The sequence below is a fragment of the Engraulis encrasicolus genome, unplaced genomic scaffold, assembly GCF_034702125.1.
Source record: "Engraulis encrasicolus isolate BLACKSEA-1 unplaced genomic scaffold, IST_EnEncr_1.0 scaffold_135_np1212, whole genome shotgun sequence".
NCBI lineage: Eukaryota > Metazoa > Chordata > Actinopteri > Clupeiformes > Engraulidae > Engraulis > Engraulis encrasicolus.
In genome coordinates this window covers 92,192-99,115 of record NW_026944856.1, presented here as the reverse complement: position 1 = coordinate 99,115, position 6,924 = coordinate 92,192, and the positions used below count along the sequence as shown (strand labels likewise).

Below are 6,924 nucleotides of genomic sequence, written 5' to 3'. Positions count from 1 at the left end.
ATTAGGGCTAACAAGGACGAGACGACTACTGGTACTACCATCGGATTTTCAAAGAGCCCCATCATTTCGGCTACCAGTGGAGCTAACTGGTAGATAAGACTTTTGCAATAGCCTGTCGGCAACACGGCGAAAACGTCCTTCTTAAAAATGAATGAACGTAGAGCCTCCTCTTGCTCACGTTTTAACGAAAACCCCAAGTCTAATGTTGCCTTCACCAGCTCGGGACCTCTCGAGACAGCTGACGACACTGCTCACATGACAATCGAGTTCTGGAGTTTGGCGCATGAACGCCACTGATCCCGGAACAATTTTGTTTTGTTTTGGTTCTCTTTTCTTTTTTTCACCTCACCTTGAGCCTCCACACCCACGACATATAATTTTAGCTGAAGTAAGCTAAATTAAACAGCCAGAGACCAGCATTACTGACATATGTGCATCTGCAATTGAATGACATTGACTGGTGTTGTTGATAGTGATTACAAGATGATATTTTAGCATTTATGATACTGTTTACATGTCAGTTGCATGCATGGGCGCCATGTTGATGATGCGTGTGTCGTCACACAAAACACAAGCTCGGGAACTCGTTCTTCTATACTTCCGCCAGAGATCAACCTCGATAATTATCGATCTGACATTGCGTCACCAAGTGTTCACTCCCACTTTCCCGAGGTTTTAGGTCGGCTTTCTGGGGATTCTCGATTTTTTGAACGAGCCATATTACCTCGTTCAAAAAGTCGAGAATCCCAAGAAAGCTGACCTAAAACCTCGGGAAAGTGGGCGTGAAGATTTGGTGACGCAATGTCAGATCGATAATTATCGAGGTTGATCTCAGGCGGAAGTATAGAACAACGAGTTCCCGAGCTTGTGTTTTGTATGACGACACACGCATCATCAGCATGGCGCCCATGCATGGAACTAGCATGTAAACAGTATCATAAATGCTAAAATATCATCTTGTAATCACTATCAACAACACCAGTTGATGTCATTCAATTGCAGATGCACATATGTCAGTAATGCTGGTCTCTGACTGTTTCATTTAGCCTACTTAAGCTAAAATTATATGTCGTGGGTTTGGAGGCTCAATGTGAGGTGAAAAAAAGAAAAGGGAACCAAAACAAGACACGCATGAATCCCGATGGTTCCGGGATCAGTGGCGTTCATGTGCCAAACTCCAGATCTCGATTGTGATGTGAGCTGTGTCGTCAGCTGTCTTGAGAGGTCCCGAGCTGGTGAAGGCGACAGATAAACGCAACAGACCCCGGAACCATCGGGATTCATGCGTGTCTTGTTTTGGTTCTCTTTTCTTTTTTTCACCTCACCTTGAGCCTCCAAACCCACGACATATCATTTTAGCTTAAGTAGGCTAAATCAAACAGGCAGAGACCAGCATTACTGACATATGTACATCTGCAATTGAATGACATCAACTGGTGTTGTTGATAGTGATTACAAGATGATATTTTAGCATTTATGATACTGTTTACATGCTAGTTCCATGCATGGGCGCCATGCTGATGATGCGTGTGTCGTCATACAAAACACAAGCTCGGGAACTCGTTGTTCTATACTTCCGCCTGAGATCAACCTCGATAATTATCGATCTGACATTGCGTCACCAAATCTTCACGCCCACTTTCCCGAGGTTTTAGGTCGGCTTTATTGGGATTATCGACTTTTTGAACGAGGTAATAATTCTTCCAAAACTGATGTCAGCGCTGTTCCATTGCCGCCGCCATCTTTCTTGTTGTGCTTCTTCCAACGTCTCACTGCTCTGTCGTCACTCCCAAACCCCGCCCCAGAACCCTCTGCCCCGCCCGCGTTGATTCAAAACACATCTCTGCGTTGTGATTGGTTTAGTTCAAAGGACCCTGAGTTGGGTTGCACAGGATTCGCATTTGTCATCCCGTCTCTGCACATCGCTGTAAAAAAGAGGACTCCAGATAATTTATCAGTATTTACAGTTGAGTTGTTGGCAATTTTAGATGCCCTTCAGTGGCTGGAGTGCATAGGCGTGCACAGATAGACACGTGGTGTTGCTTGGGCAACACCAAGTTGCCTTTAACAGACAAAAGTGCCCTTTTGAAAGCTCGGTTTTTATTTTTATTTTTAATTATTTTATTCCTTAAATGTAGGGTTAACGCTGTATTCGATGTTCCCATCATCATTTAGACATAATTGTCAATTAAAATCGCGTGATAATAATGCCCCAAAATGCCTCATGCCCCCTCCAACGGCACACATCGCTCTCTTTGTCAACGTGAGCGCGCTTGAACTGACAGATTCGGAAGCGCGTTGCAGAGGCAGCAGTGTGGCGGGCAGCCCCACATGCCGTTCTCCCCTCCAGCCAGGTAACAGTCAATAGCCTATTTATGATGTTGAAAGTTGCGTGTGACTTTGGAAGTGATCTAAAGAGAGCCCTGGCTTTCATAATGAGACTTTGCAAATTGTGCATTTAGGCCCTATCAAATCTACCGCAGAAGAGGTAGCCAATGTCAACAATTAACACGTGTAACATGATTGCAAAAAACATTATATTAGCTTAATGAATCCAGCTCAAACAGTTTCAGGTCTAAAGATTAACAGAATGTTTGGGAAACAGCAAGAGGATTCATGTAGCCTATGTTTGGGAAACGTTGGCCTCCTGATGAACTATGCAACGCACCAAATCACATTTGTGTCAGACGGCATGGAACAGAACAGCGGTCATGGCCAGGGGAAAAAAAGGTTGTGCGTAAATTCGGGTGCACACAGCAATGTCTTATGTGGGGGGAAACAGGTAGGCTATAGAGGATTGTGCTTGACACCTCCAGAAAAGTGTAGCCTACACGGATAAAACCTCCGACCCAAAGTAGCAGTTTTCACTCACAATACCCGTGTAATAGACTAAATCCTTTTGACAACGTCTTGAAATGAGAGTTAAGCTTTAATATTCGTTTTAACAGTTTGGAAACACAAATGGACTAATTAAAATCTGTACTAATGGAGGAAAAATGACCGGAGATGCAGAGTTTTCCAAGTAAGGAATCTGTTAGAATGAATCGCTTCCTGATCACTGCGCTGGAGACACGCATTTAAAGCGACAGTACACTTTTTAGTCCATGCGGTAAATGATGCACTTGACATGGTAGTCTAATTATTTTAACTTTCCAACATAGTATTCCTCATTTTTAAAAAAATGAAATGTTTTGTTTAGCGTACTGTAGAATGTTCATTCAAATGTGATTTAAAAACAAAAAAATCACCGAACCGTTATTGCAGCCGCCAGTTCCACATGCCCCCCACCATCACCCCAGGACCTGCCCCCCAAAATGTCTGTGCACGCCAGTGCTGGAGGGTGCCAACATAAAGGAAGCAGTCATAGGCCTATGTTCTGATTCATGCTCTGCTCTACAAGCGATCAACTCTTTCAGGTCTACTAGTAGACAAGATGTACTTCTTGAGGTCTATGAGAGCCTATATAGGTCTCAACAAAATTTGCATGTCTCTTTTATGTGGGTTCCTGCTCATAGGGGTATTGAGGGGAATGAGGAAGCTGACCAACTGGCTAAGCAGGCGGTGGTGGCAGAAGTTCCAGATATGGAAGTAACTCTCAGCAGAGCAGAAAGTAAAGCACTGGTCAGAGATTATTTTATCAAGAAATGGCAGGATGACTGGGAAAGGGCTGTGAAGGGGAGGCATCTTTTTGTTTTTCAGAAAACTGTGGGTTTAAAGGGAAGAGTTGCGATAAGGAGTACAAAGGAGGAGAGAGTTATCACTCGAATCAGAATAGGACACACTCAATTAAATAAGTCACTTCACATCATAGGGAAACACCCATCAGGTCTTTGTGAATATTGCAGGAAAGAAGAATCAGTAGAACATGCATTACTTCATTGTGATAAATATATTCTTCAGAGGAAGCCAATTCTTCAAGAGCTTAGGAATCAGGGAAAAGGCATCAGTCTGGTTAATTATATCACTAGTGTTAGACAGAGTACTTTTTTCACCTATTTAAAAGAAACAGGTTTATTTGACAGGATTTGAAACTCAGGTACACACACACACACGCACACACACACACACACACCTTACACAACTCTTGAGATTTAGGGAATGTAGACTCTGGCTCTTTTAGGACAGTAGAGGGCGGACATGCGCCTAAACTGAGCGCTACTCGCCCATTAAACCCTCAAAGAAGAAGAAGAAGAAGATGATTGGTTTAGTTGCCATCTGCCAGATTCAGGGCAGTTAGACCATAGACTGAAGGCCAAGACAGTCTATCTTGCTTAGTTATCGAAATTATAATTACCCTGCAGGAGACAAGCCCATTTTTTAACAGAAATTGTATAACATCCTTAGTTTCACATTGCCGGTTGTTTCCCACTCGAAATGTTGCGTGTTTATGAGGAAATTGCGATTAATGTAGCGAAAATTATTACTAACGTATCCTGAGGTGCGGTCCAATCCAAAGGCCGGTTGCTACACATCCACCAATGGCATTTTCCGGCGAGTTAACGTCACACCAGGAAGTGAACGTTCTCGTCTTGTGTGAACGTGTGAAGTCTTCACGGAGAAACTTTCAGGTAAGACTTCATAATGTTTCATAATGACTACACATTTGATATATGTATTTCAATTGTTGTATTGTTGTAAATCATTTTAATGCTACAACTCTTTTCTGCTGCCATTGTTGTTGGTCATAACGTCGATGGTCATGTGCCAGCTGCCCAGGATGATATGGGGGTAATGGCAAACAACCTTCTGCCTTTAGATCAGGCCATTTCATATTTGTCTCTAAACTATGGAGGCCAATTTCATGTCATCGTTCCTTTTAGGAGTAATTTTCTCCCTTGTGTTGTTTTCTGTCATTGCAGATGCGATGTCCCAACAAGAATCTGCCAGTAGGCTACCACATGTAAGTACACACACTCCCAGTATAAGAAAGCAAATTTACATCAATCAATACATTGTGCAGTTTTAGTCTGTTAATGTGACTATTACCAGTCAAGTAGGCCTACCCAGATTGTGCAGATGTAAGCTTACCACTCTGTTGCGGATAAGCACATTTCTCCTTGGGAACTCAGAGCCTTGGAAGTACTGTAAATTGTCTTGTGAATGTGGTCTTTGGTAATTTTTCAAATACTACCTTTACAATATGCTTCCTGATTCTAGACCTGAGATCCAATTCCTCTGTAAAGCTATTATTGTTATATTTAATAAAATACAAGACTATTGTCCATGTCCATGGCTGTAGCATACAGGTCGAGTGCCATTCAATGAAATATACCTCATTCAGTATCTATTTACTGGATATTCATACCATGCTGACATTTTTTAACCCCAAAACCTGTCACTAATATACAAGTTCAGCTACTTATTAAAGTTGTTTGCATACAGAATGGATATTGTTCTCATTACCCTCCATGTGCCTTTTTTGTACCTCTCTGAACAGTACACCTCAGCAGGCACACCAGAGAAGGACCACTCCTGGATAAGGATTTGAGCTACTGTCACGACTGCCATCTACACTATATTACACACGTGAGTCATTATCATAAGCCTGGTTCTAGCAATCCATAGCCTTGCCCTGTGTGGCTCTTATGAGGTGAAGATAAACAAAATGTAACCAAGTGATTTGTACAAATAATGTCCCAAGCATAATAAACCTAACACATCAGTGAGACTGAAATTAGGCCTACACTTAGATGTTACAGTTTTTGTCTTGTGAATGTAATCTTTGGTACCTTTTTAAAATACTACCTTTTACATTATGCTTCCTGATTCTATACCTAAGACCTATTTCCTGAGTCAAGCGATCACCCTCATAATTTGTGTATAGTAATAAAATATAACTGGCACTATATCCATGGCTGTGTGTTTCAGGGCAGCAGATGTGGGAGGTGGTGATCAACGTGACTCGTGAGCAGGTGGAGGACTTCCACGGCCCCGCAGACTACTGCTTCCTGTGTGTGGCCTGGAGCCACCTGAGGACCTCCAAGAGCTGGCAAGGACACGGTCCGCATCGCCCGTAAGTTTCATCTGTCTTTCACGGCTTTTTGTTCATAACATCATAATACAATTAGCTACAACAGGCAGAACACTGGGCCTTTGTTCTGACACCTGACTATCTGAACTGTCTAAAATAATTTGTCAACCCTTTCTCTTGCTCTTTTCAGAACATGGACAAACAGGGTGCCCATCATCAGCTGCTGTGACGGGCCTTCCATGGTGTTGCTGTGATTATTGCAAGGACAAACAAAAACTGTTTTGTTTGGTTTATACAAACCAAAACAATATGTAAATAAACTACACAATTTGTACTGCTAAATCCTGCAATTGTAAGTAGTTATTAAGTAATGGCTGTGTGCATTTGTATTAGTAAAAGCAGCATATAAAAATACATTACACATACGTAAAGCCTGTTCTGGCCTTTTCTGTTCAGCATTATGAGAAGTCAAATGGTAAAGGCATGTTAATATACAGGTCTCAAGCACAAGAAACATTGGGATGATAATAGTAAGTGTTTATTTAAAAAAAGAAACGAGTTAAAAGTCAACACGACTCATGACGTACATGTATATGGGGGTTCTTCAGGGACTGAAAGCAGTACTATGTATTACTTAAGTCATATTGGTTGAGACATCAGGTACGTTTAATGAAATGTAAATGACTGTTATTAAAATGGAGGATAAAGGGCTGGAGCTGGAGCTCGCTGGCAGGTTCCATCTTCATGATCTCCACACACCCATCTGAATGAACAAATATGAAGAAAATAAACCAGGAAGTTTTAATCATGAAGCTGTGGTACCATGGTGTATGAAAATAGCTGGATAGCTGTTTTGTCTGTGGGATGTTCAAGCATATACAAACCAAAAAATGTCATACATGCTTTAACAACCGTTGCACATAAAGGTAAATCACTCCAATGTCACTTCATGT

At 41.9% G+C, this 6,924-nt stretch overlaps 1 long non-coding RNA gene across 2 annotated transcripts; it reads left to right on the top strand.

Annotated features, from left to right (window-relative positions):
* Window positions 1–4,296: 4,296 nt before the first annotated feature.
* On the top strand, window positions 4,297–6,467 carry LOC134442264 (uncharacterized). 2 transcript variants are annotated; one of them, XR_010033354.1, is made up of 5 exons: window positions 4,297–4,568; window positions 4,860–4,900; window positions 5,438–5,526; window positions 5,869–6,013; window positions 6,162–6,467. It is a non-coding gene; the product is annotated as an uncharacterized LOC134442264 (long non-coding RNA). The 2 variants fall into 2 exon arrangements; XR_010033353.1 differs by lacking the exon at window positions 4,297–4,568 and having other exon boundaries at window positions 4,615–4,900.
* Window positions 6,468–6,924: the final 457 nt, after the last annotated feature.